Below are 12753 nucleotides of genomic sequence, written 5' to 3'. Positions count from 1 at the left end.
ATTACAAAGCTATAGTAACTAAAACAGTACGGGACCTGCATAAAAAGACACATAGACCAGTAGAACAGAATATAAGAGTCCAGGGGCACCTGGGTGGCTCGGTTGAGTGGCCAGCTCTTGATTTTGATTCAAGTCATGATCTCAGGGTCTTGAGATCAAGCCCTGTGTCAGGCTCTATGCTCAGCGAGGAGTCTGCTGGAGGATTCTTTCCCTCTGGCCACTCCCGCAAGTCACGTGTGTGTGTGTGTGTGTGTGTGTGTGTGTGTGTGTGTGTGTGTGTGTTTTCTCTCTCTCACTCTCAAAAAAAAAAAAAGAAATACAAGAGTCCAGAATCAAACTTTGCATATATGGTCAACTAATATTCAACAAGGGAGCCAACAATACTCAATGGGGAAAGGATGATGTCTTCAGTGAATAGTGTTAGGAAAACTGCATATACATGCAGAAAAAATGAAATTGGACCCCTATTTTACACTACTCACAAAAATTAACCCAAATATATCGGAGACTTAAACATAAGATCTGATACCATAACACTCCTGAAAGGAAACATAGGGAAGAAGCTCTTTGACATTGGTCTTGACAGTGATTTTTTTGGACATGAGACCAAAACCACAAACAACAAAAGCAAAACCAACAAGTGGGATTACATCAAATTTAATAGCTTTCACACCGCAAAAGAGAGAAGAAAATGAAAAAGCAACCTACAGAATGGGAGACAACTTTTGCAAACCATCTGTTGGATAAAGGGGTTAATATAAAAAATATATAAGGAACTCCTACAACTTAATTACAAAAAACAATCTGATTAAAAAATGGACAGAGGAACTACATAGACATTTTTCTAAAGAAGACATCCAAATGGCCAAAAGGTACATGAAAAGATGCTCAACATCACTAATCATTAGGGAAATGCCAATCAAAACCACAATGAGATAACACTTCATGCCTGTTAGAATGGCAGTTATTAGGAAGTGGTAGGTGTTGGCCAGGATGTGGAGAAAAGGGTATCCTTGTACACTGTAGGTGAGAGTGTAAATTGGTTCAGCCCCTAATGATAAACAATATGGAGATTCCTCAAAAACTAAAAATAGATCTACCATATAATCCAGCAATTCCACTTCTGGGTGTATACTCAAAAGAGAAAAACAGGATATTGACAAGATACATGCACTCCCGTGTTTGTTGAAATATTTACAACCACCAGTGGAAACAACCTAAGTGCCATTTGTGACCATATGGATGGATCTTGAGGACATTATGCTAAAATTTGTATGTTTTCATTCTAATCTTTATTCATATAAATCTACATTGTGACATTTGTTTTGAAAATTTTAATCCTAATTGTTTTCTTTTTTCATCCTACAAGAAAATTGTGATTTTGTATTTATCATTTTGCCTGTTTTCAACTAAATCTCATATTATAGCTCATTAAGTGTAATTAAGCATTCTTTGATTAAACCTATTATAATGGTATGATATACACGAATATAAGTTATTTAATCATTACTTAATTTTGGATATCTAGATTACTTCCAGTGTTTACTTTCATGAAAAATTGCCTCAGGTAAGTTTTGTACATCTCGATTATTTTTCTCTGTATAGTTTTATGAGTATATTATGAAGCCAAAGCCTATAAAGCATTTTTAAGACTCTTGATGCATTTTGCCAAATATCTTAATTCTTTAAAAAGGGCACAAAAATTTTCTGAGAACTTAATGGAAAAGTAAGTACTTTGGAGAAACCATTTCTTTATATAATTCTTAGCAATCACTGACATGGGTTCAAATCTTGTTTTTACAACTTAAGAACAACAGCTACTATTAGTAATTATAATACTGCTGTTTATGCTTCTCCTTGTCCTCTTTTTCCCTTCCTATTGACAGTTACTTTTTTGAAATTGAATGAGGAAATCTTTCAAGAGTAAGGTTAGATAACATAGAACTTTGCTAATCTTATCTCAGTCTTTGAACCTTGTGAAAGTTAGATAGCCTAAACAATTCGCAGTCAAAAAGTACATTGTGTTTTACCCTCAATTAAGATACCAGTTTTATGTTGCCATCACTAAAGAGGTAAACAAAAAGGATCTCTTAAGGGATCATAAAATCGTCCACTAAAGGTCACTTGCTTCTTATTTATGTCCTAACGGTATATAAATTTAGGGGTGCCTGGGTGACTCAGTTAAGTGTTTGCCTTCAGCTGAGGTGATGATCTCGGGGTCCTGGGATTGCTCGAGCCCTGTGTTGGGTTCCCTGCTCAGCAGGGAGTCTGCTTCTCCCTCTCCCTTTGCCTCTCCCCTCCTTGCCCATGCTCTCTCTCTCAAATAAATAAAATCTTTAACAAAACAAAACAAAACAAAAACAAAAAACAAAAAAGAGCATGGCCATGTAGAAAAGTGTAGGAAGCATTTTACCTGCATCACCCCATCCTCCAGTCTGGAGTGGCACAGCACCAGGAGGGAATCCTTCAGGGTGGGGGAAAGGACTGCAGAGAACTCCAGTAAGCCTCACAATCATCAGTTGTTTGCAGCTTTTGCAGCTGAGGACTTACACAGTCTTCACCAACACTGCTTCCAGCTGACAGAGCTGTCAGGGCTAGAGATGTCATGGTGATGAGACCTGGTCCTTGGGGCCCCATTATTACTGTGCTCCACGGTGGGATGGGGATGCCACAGTGCCTTGCCATCTATGGGACCAGAGCTGCTGCTGCTGTGTGCGCTGCTCCCAAGTCCCAAATTGATACCTGCCATACCTGCAGTCATGATGCTACTGCTTTGCACCCTACACTGTATTCTAAGTTGTGGCTGTGGCCAACAGTTACCTAGGCTGAGCTGCTGCTGCTGCTCTACACCCTGTTCCTGGATCCTAAGTCGTGGTTTTAACCTTTCATTGCTGGGGCCACAGTGCTGACACTCTGAGCTTCACCCCTGGATCCTAACTCAGGTCTTTGACCTGCCATTACCAGGGCCATCCTGCTGATTCTCTGCACCTCACCCCCTGGGTCCTGACATGTGGCTTTAATGGGCTATCACCGGGTATGTGCTGCTGCTGCTGCTGCTGCTGCTGCTGCTGCTGCTGCTGCTGCTGCTCTAGGACTTTCTGGCACCAGAGTTGGAACTTTGATCCACTATCCTCAAGCTGTGCTGCTATAGTATCCACTGCTGAACCCTTGTTCCATGACCATACCCCTGCCCCCCTCCTTGGGCCCAAGTCACTGAGGCAAACCTCAGACACATACTCCATTTCCATAGGAGATCAGCACATGCTTGCATCTCAGACCAGCACCACTGTGACAGCAAATGCACCTGCATGCCACAACCAAAGCAATGTAGTATTTCTGCATGAGCCTGAAACCAGGACCTCAGCCCTGCTAGCCATTCTGAATGCCAGCGCACCAGACCTGGTGCCAAGAGGGATTTCCTTGGTTAGAACTGCCGTGCGCCCAAAAGGGGACCAGTAGGACCCAAGCAGACTTCACCTTCAGTGACCCAAAACCCCTAGCTGCCACTGCCACCTGCAGGACCTCTGTAGCCTTAGCTACAGAAGACCCTTGCAGTCCTTGCAGATTTGACCTATGCTAATGGAACTGCACAGAGACTATGCCACTGTGTACTCCCAGGAGCAAAGATACTACACTCTACACATCCAGGGGCCTTGAGGCAAACTTCAGGTGAAAGTCTTTCCCCCCAAAAGTCCAACAATGCTGAGAAAGTGCAACCTCTAGTGCACAAATATCAACACAAGCCTTCAGAAACATGAAAAAGGAGGGACACATGACACCCCCAAAGAAACACAGTTTTTTGGTAACTAATCCCAAAGAAATGGAGATCTGAAAGTTATTAGAAAAAAATATGAAATAATTATTTTAATGAAGCTCAGTGAGATTTAAGAGAACATAGAGAAACAGTTCAATGAAATCAGGAAAACAATGCATGAACAAAATGAGAAGTTGAACAATGAAATAGAAATCATAAAAAGAACTAAACAAATTCTGGAACTGAAGGATACAATGGATGAAATGCAAAGCAATAGAAAGCTTCACCATCAGGCTCATTCAAGCAGGAGCAATAATCTGTTAATTTGAAGACAGATGTCTTGATACCTGATCAGAGTACAAAAAAGGAAATAAGAATGAAAAGTAGTGAAGAATGCTTATGTGAATTTTGGGGCACGAAGAAGGAAGCAATATTCACATTATGAGAATCCCAGAAGAGAGAGAGAAATGGACAGAAAACTTAAAGAAATAATGGTTGAAATTTTCTGAAATCTGGGGAAATATATGGCCATTCAAGTACATGAAGTTCAAATATCCTCAGATAGATTTAACACAAAGAGATCTTCATTGAGAAGAATTAAAATCAAGCTCTCAAAAATTAAAGATCATTTTGTAAAGCAGCAAGAGAAAAAGGACTCCTCACACACAAAGGAACCCCAGTAAGACCATCAGCAGACCAGAAGAGAGTGAATGATGTAGTCAGAGTGTTCAAAGAAAAAAAAACTGCCCACCAAGAATACTTTACCCAGGGACAGCTGGGTGTCTCAGTTAAGCCTCTGCCTTGGGCTCAGGTCATGATCTCAGTTTCTGGCTCCCTGCTCAGTGGGAAGTCTACTCCTTCCTCTCCCTCTGCCCCTCCCCCCAACTTGTGCTATTTCTGTATCTCTCTCTCTCTCAAATAAATAAAATCTTTTTTAAAAAAACATATCTGCATCAAACTAAATCTCTCCTACACAGCAAAGGAAGCAATCGAGAAAATGAAAAGGCAGTCTACAGAATGGAAAAAAATATTTGCATATCTAATACTGGATAAAGGATTAATATCCAAAATATATAAAGAACTCATACAACTCAATAGCAAAAGAAGCAAATAATCTAATTAAAAATGGGCAAAGGACCTGAATAGACATTTTTCCAAAGAAGACATACGAATTGCCAACAGGTACATGAAAATGTGGTCAACATCACAAACCATCAGGGAAATGCAAATCAAAACCAAAACGAGGTATCACCTCACACCTGTATTATCAAAAAGACGAGATTTAAGAAGGCAGGATGTGGAGAAAGGGAATTCATTTTGATGGGAATGTAAATTGGAACATCCATTGGTACAACAGTGTCACAGTTCCTCAAAAAAATTAAATGTTGAGATGCCATATGATTCAGCAGCCCCACTTGGGGGTATGTATCCAAATGAAATGAAATCACCATTTCAAAGAGGTATCTGAACCTCCAGGTTTATTGCAACATTATTTACAGTAGCCAAGATATGGAAACAACCTAAATGTCCTTTGACAAATGAATAGTTAAAAATGTAGTACATATACAAAGGAATGTTATTCAGCTATAAAAAAGAAGAAAATTCTGCCATTTGCCACAAGTCACAACGTGAATATATTTGGAGGGCATTTATGTTAAAGGAAATAAGCCAGGGAGAGAGAGAGATATCTGTGTTTGGTATCACTTAGGTGTGGAATCTTAAAAAAAAAAAAGGAAAGAAAGAAAAAAAGGTTTTATAGAAAGAATAGAATAGTACTTGTCAAGGGCTGAGGGCAAGAGCAGATGGACAAATGTAGGTCAAAGGGTGAAGGAAGAATAAGCTGAGAATATAATATACAGTGTGGTGACTATAGTTAGTACTACAGTGTTGTGTAGTTGAAAGTTGCTCAGAGTAGATCTTAAGCATTTTCACACACACACACACACACACACACACACACCCCTTTATGTGATGGATGTGTTAATTATCTTGATCTTGGTAATTATTCCACTATATATATATATATATATATATATATATATATATATATATATATATATATCTCAACTCATCATGCTGTATGCTCCATATATATACAATTGTATTTGTCAATTATTTCTGAATAAAGTTGGGAAAAAAGAATTAGAAATAATTATACACCTGAATCACCATTTCTTGGATATCAATATTCAGAGATTTTTGTTGTGTTTTTTTAAAAACTGACTTACCATACAACTGGCCAACTTAAAATATACCATTCAGCAGTTCATGGTATATTTGCAGAATTGTGCAACCATGAAAATAATATCATTTTCATCATCCCCCCCCAAAAGCCTATTGCCTTTAGCCATTACCCCTCGACTTCAGCATTTCCCCAGCCATAGGCAACAACAAATCTTTCTATCTCTATAGTTTTGCCTATTCTAGGCACTTCATGTAAATGAAATTGTACAATATATGGTGTTTGTGACCTCCTTCTTTAAATTAGCAAAATGTTTTGAAGGTTTATCTCTGTTGTACCATGAATCAGGACTTCATTCCTTTTTATTGGCAAATAATATTACATAGGATAGATATACTACATTTTGTTAATTTATTAGTCAATAAACATTTCTGTTTCCTTTTTCTAATTTTTGGCCATTAGTAATGTTTATTAACATTAATGTACAAGTTTTGTGTGGACATGTTATCCTTTTTCATGGGTATATATCAGGAAGTGGAATTGTTGGTTCATATGGTAGCTCTGTGTTAACGTTTGAGGAATTTGCAAACTGCATTCCAATGGCTGTACCATTTTTAATTCCCAGCAGCAATATATAAGGATTTTAATTTCCCCATATTCTTGTGAACACTAGTTATTATTTGTCTCTTTGTTTACAGCTATGCTACTGGGCATGAGGTTGTACCTTATTGTGGTTTTGACTTGTATTTCCCTGATGCCTAATGATGTCGAACATTTCTTTTTCATGTGCTTATTAGCTGTTTGTATATCTTCCGTGTAGAAATTTCTCTTAGATACTTTGCTCATTTTTTTTAAATAAGCAAATAATTTATTCAAAAAGAAAACACACAAAAAATGTCAAAACAGGCGGCAAAACTTTCAGTTCTTATAAACTGGTGAAATTTCAACTACTCTAACTTCAGGTCAATTTAATTTGTTAATCCATCTAAACTGAGAAGATCATATTGACTTTTTTTATGATTTACTAATGGATAAGCAGTATCACTTTTTTTATAATTTTTTATTATGTACTTTGCTCATTTTTGATTGGATTATCTGTCTTATTATTGAGTTGTGGGAGTTCTTTTTGTGTTTTCAGACAAGCTTGTTATCAGATATGATTTGCAAATATATTCTCCAATTCTGTGGGGGTTTTTGGTTTGTTTTGTTTTTCTACTTTCTCGATGGTATCTTTTGAAGCACAAAGTTTTAATTTTGATGAAGTCCAACTAATATAAATTTAATTTGGTTGCTTGTGCTTTTAGTGTTATACCTAAGAAACCATTGCTAAAACCAAGGTTACAAACATTGCTGCCGTGTTTTCTATGATGAGCTTTTAAAATTATTATTCCAAGTCTTACATTAGATTTTTGATCCATTTTGAGTTAAATTTTTTATGGTTTGAGGTAGGGGGGTTCAACTTCATTCTTTTACATGTGGATAATTAAAAAAGAATTTATTCTGGATTATAAAATCTATATGTCTATATAGATTGATGTATATGTCTATCCCTATGCCTGTAACACACTCTCTTGAGTGCTGTCGATTCGTAGCTGGCTTGAAATCAGGAAGTGACTTAGATCTTTAATTTCCTTTCACAATATTTTAGAGTTTTCAATAGTATGAGTTTTGGATTCTTTTGTTAAATTTATTTGTATTTTATTCTTCTTGATAGTATTGTAAATGGAATTGTTTTCTTAATTTCATTTTGGAGTGGTCATTGCAAATATATAGAAATGCAGTTGATTTCTGTATATCGATCTTGTATCCTAAAAACTTGCTTAGTTTATATTTTGATCTAATATTATTTTAGTGGTGCCCTTTAAATTTTCTCTACATAAGGTCATGTCATCTGCTAATAGAGATAATTTTATTTCTTCCTTTCAAATTAGGATTTATTTTATTTCACATTCTTGTCTAATGTCTTAGCTAGTACCTACATAACACATTGAACAGAAGTGAAGAGAGTGGCTTTTCTTGTCTTTTTCCTTATCTATGAAAGAAAGCATTTAAGTCTTTCATCAGTAAGTATGATGTTGGCGTGGGTTTTTTGTAGGAACTTTTTTTCAGTTTGAGGCAGTTCAATTCTATTCCTAGTTTATTGAGTATTCTCTCGTGAAGGTTGTTGGAACTCATAAAATAACAATGAATTTGTTTGCATTTATTAAGATGATCATGCAGTTTTGTCTTTTATTCTGTTGGTATGTGGTATTAAATTAATTGATTTTTCAGACGTTAAAGCCACTTTGCTTTTCCGGAATTAATTCCACTTTTGTGTGTGTGTATATTCTTTTTTTATGGTTAAGGATTTAGTTTGTTAACATTTTGTTGAGGATTTTTATGTATATTCATAAGGGATATTGGTTTATAGTTTTCTTGTGATATCATCATTTTAGTATCATGTTTTATTTAGTATCATGCATTTTCTCCTTTTGTATTTTTTGGAGGATTTTTTAAAAGAAATGAGGGGCACCTGGGTGGCTCAGTCAGTTGGGTGTCTGCCTTTGGCTTGGGTCACGATTCCAGGGTCTTGGGATGGAGCCCTACATCGGGCTCCCTACTCAGTGGAAATTCTGCTTCTCCCTCCCACTCTCCCTCTGCCCCTCCCTCTGCTCATGCTTTCTCTCTCTCTCAAATAAAAAAAAATAAAATAAAATATTTTTTAAAAAGAAACTATATTATTTTTTCTTTAAATTCTTGATAGAATCATTCAGTGAATCCACCTGGACCTGGGCTTTTCTTTGTGGTAGTTTTTTGGTTACTAATTCAATCCCTCTTTTTGTTGTTATAGGTCTATTCAGATTTTCTGTTTCTACTTGAGTTTATTTCATAATTCCTGTCTTTCTAGTGATTTGTCCATTTCACCTAGTTACTTCATTGGTTGGCATACAAATTATATTAGTATTCTCTTATGATCCTTTTTATTTGCCTGAGGTTGGTAGTAATATCTCCAGTCTCATTTCTTATTTTAGAAATGTGAGTCTTCTCTTTTTTTGGGTGTCCATCTAGCTAAAGGTTTATTAGTTTTTTTGATATTTGGAAAGAACCAAATTTTGGTTCTGTTCTTTTGCTTTATTGTTATTCTCTATTTTTTGGTATTCCAATTCTACTAGCTTTGGGTTTTGTTTGCTCTTTTTTTTCTAGTTTCTGTGTTTTAAAAATCTGTTTTCCAGTTTTACTGAGATATATTGGCATATAACACTGTAAGGTATACCACTTAATAATTTGGTATATGTATATATTGTGAATTGATTACTATAAATTCAGTTAACATTCCATCACCTCATATAGGTATAATTTTTTTTTCTTGTGATGGAAACTTTTAAGATCTACTCTCTTAACTACTTTCAAATAAACAATACAATGTCATTAACTGTAATCAACATGCTGTGTATTACATCCCCAGATCTTATTTATGTTATAACTAAAATTTGTACTTTTTGACGACCTTCACCCATTTCCCCTAAACTCCAGCTTTGGCGATCACAAGTCTGTTCTCCATTGCTAGGAGTTCATTTTTTTGATTTCACATATAAATGAGATCATACAGTACTTGTCTTCTCTGTCTGATTTATTTCACTTAGCATCATGCCCTCGAAGTCCATTCATGTTGTCATAAATGGCAGGATTTTTCTTTTTTATGACTGAATAATATTCCTGTACACACACACACACACACACACACACACACATACACACACAAATACCATATTTTCTTTATCCATTCATCATTGATGGACACCTAGAATGTTCCTATGTTATGAATAATGCTGAAATAAACATGGGAGTACACATACCTTTTTGAGATAGTGATTTCATTTCCTTGGGTGGCTGGGTCATATGATAGTTCTATTATTAATATTTTAAGGAACCTCCATAGTGTTTTCCATGGTGGCTGCACCAATTTACACATCCCCACCAAAAGTGTACAAGAGTTTCTTTTTCTTCATATCCTTGCCAACACTCACACATATATGGTCTCTTGTCTTCTTGATAACAGCCATTCTAATAGGTGTGAGGTGATATCTCATTATTTTGTTTTGCATTTCCCTCATGATTAGTGATGTTGAGCATCTTTTCATATACCTGTTGGCCATTTGTATGTCTTCCTTGGAAAAATGTCTATTCAGTTCCTCTACCCATTATTTTAATGGTTTCTTATTTTGCAATTAAGTTACAGGAGTTCTTTATATATTTTGGATATCAAACCCTTAACAGAAATATGATTTGTAAATATCTTCTCCCATTCTATAAATTACCTTTTCTTTTACTTGATGGTTTCCTTTGTTGTGCAGAAGCCTTTTATTTTGGTGCTGTCCCACTGGTTTATTTTGCTTTTGTTACCTTTGTTTTTTTGTTATTTTTTTTTCTTTTTAAAAGATTTTATTTATTTATTTGACAGAGATAGAGACAGCCAGTGAGAGAGGGAACACAAGCAGGGGGAGTGGGAGAGGAAGAAGCAGGCTCATAGCGGAGGAGCCTGATGTGGGGCTCGATCCCATAACGCCGGGATCACGCCCTGAGCCGAAGGCAGACGCTTAACTGCTGTGCCACCCAGGCGCCCCTTGTTACCTTTGTTTTATGTGTTACATCCAAAAAATTATTGCCATGATCAATGTCAAGGAGCTTATGGCCTGTATTTTCTTCCTCGAAGTTTTATAGTTTCAGGTTTCATATTTAAGTTTTCAATCCATTTTGGGTTAATTTTTGTGTATGGTGTGAGATAGGGGTCCAGTGTTTTTGTTTTGTACATGGCTGTCCAGTTTCCCCAACAACATTTATTGAAGAGAGTGTCCTTTCCCTATTGCATATTCTTGCCTTCTTCGTCTTAAGTTAACCAACCATATATGTGTGTTTATTTCTGGGCTCTCTCTCCTGTTCCATTGGTCTGTGTGTCTGTTTTTATGACTGTATTATACCTTTTTGATCCCTATAGCTTTGTAATATGATTTCAAATCAGGAAGTGTGATGCCTCTAGCTTTGTACTTGTTTTTCAAGATTGCTTTCATTGTTTGGGATCTTTTGTGATTTCATACAACTTTTAGGATTGTTAGTTCTATTTCTGTGAAAAATACTATTGGAATTTTGATAGGGATTGCATTGAATCTATAGATTGCTTTGGGTAGTTGTGGACATTTTAACAATATTCTTCTAATACATGAGCATGAAACATCTTTCTATTTATTTGAGTCTCCTTCAGTTTCTTTCATCAGTCTCTTTAGTTTTCAATGTATAGATTTCTCACCTCCCTAGTTAAATGTATTTAAGTATTTTATTCTTTTTTTAAAAAAAGATTTTTATTTATATGAGAGAGAGAGAGTGAGCACAAGCAGGGGAGGGACAGGGATAAGCAGACTTCGCACTGAGTGGGGAGCCTGATGAGGGCCTCAGTCTCACGACCCTGAGCATCAAGAGTCAGATGCTTAACTGACTGAGCCACCTAGGTGCCCCAGTATTTTATTCTTTTTGATGCAACTATAGATGGAGTTGCTTTCTTAATTTCTCCCCCCCTTTTTTTGTAGTTTTATGGTTTTACTAACATAAACATTCACATAAGCTGTCTATTCACTTTCTTCACTGTGCTCCTGGCATTGGGATTGATGACTCTGATGGCCAGCTGGGATGCTCTTTTCACAATGACTTTGTGGTTCTTGGAGGAGACATTGTGAGCAATCTCTGCACAGCAAGATTTGTTCCACATCAGCAGCACTTCAAGCTCCTTGATGTTGTGGACTAGGAATTTCCAGAAGCCACTGGGCAGCATGTGTTTTGTTTTATTATCGCTCCCATAACCAATGTTGGGCATCAAGATCTGGCTCCTGAATCTTCTGCACACCCTATTGTCAGTGCCTCTTGGTTTCTGCCAGTAGCGCTTAATTTTGACATATCGGTCTGACTGGTGCTGGCTTAACTTCTTGGTCTTCTTTTTAATGATCTTGGGCTTCACCAGAGGTCTGAAGGCGGCCATGATGCTGAGTAGGAGATGGCTGCTGCCTTCTCAGGCGGTGCTGAGTAAGAGAGCTTAATTTCTCCTTCTGATAGTTGATGTTACTGTATAGAAATGCAGTTGATTTTTGTGTATTGATTTTGTGTATTACAACCTTACTGACTTCATTACTTCTAGTTTTTTTCTCATTGATGCAACTTTATTGAAGAAAAATCAGTTACTAAGAGTTGATCACTCATCCATTGATAACTTGCATCATTTATTCAGTGCTATATTAAATAGTGTATTTAAAGACAAATTAACTAGTAGCTCCAAGCCTCCTCTAACAATTTAAATGAGAATTACAAAATGTTTGAGACCCTATTTTGGAATACAAAGGGTGTTTGACTTCCAATTTCCATTCTCTGTAGAACAAGAACAGGTCATTCTTTTATTGACATGCATAAAGTACATCACATTTTCTGTTCTGCTGATGCTATAAACGCAATACCAGTTTTCCAGCCACATCAGTTATGAGCATAAAGTATATCATGTAACCTCAAATTAGTAACAGTAGAAGGCTTAAAAAACACTGGGTGCTAGAATAATGCTGCTTCCTATGATGTGACAACTGAGCATCCATTTCCCTCCCCCTCACATGATTTCTTCAGCGTGTTAGAGCAGTGAGGAGTGGTTTTAGTCTCATAACTAAGAGTGAAGCTGTTGGCCACATAAAAGACATGCTCTATTTTTTTTTTAAATTCTGAATCTTGGGCAACTGTTCTTTTGTAACTAATTTACAGTTTCTAAAAGCAGCTATTGTCCAAAGCTGGAAGAACGTAAGCCTTCTCA

At 36.5% G+C, this 12753-nt stretch overlaps 2 pseudogenes; both read right to left on the bottom strand.

The window, feature by feature from the left end:
• LOC123775901 (UDP-glucuronosyltransferase 2B31-like) overlaps positions 1 to 12753 on the bottom strand; it is a 41731-nt pseudogene that overhangs the window by 11000 nt on the left and 17978 nt on the right.
• LOC123775899 (large ribosomal subunit protein eL32 pseudogene) lies at positions 11524 to 11943 on the bottom strand (annotated as a pseudogene).

Source organism: Ursus americanus, chromosome 8 (genome assembly GCF_024610735.1).
Source record: "Ursus americanus isolate L20-20 chromosome 8, mUrsAme1.1.p, whole genome shotgun sequence".
Classification (NCBI taxonomy): Eukaryota; Metazoa; Chordata; class Mammalia; order Carnivora; family Ursidae; genus Ursus; species Ursus americanus.
The sequence above is the reverse complement of the archived record's forward strand: the minus strand, read 5'-3'. Positions and strand labels throughout refer to the sequence as shown.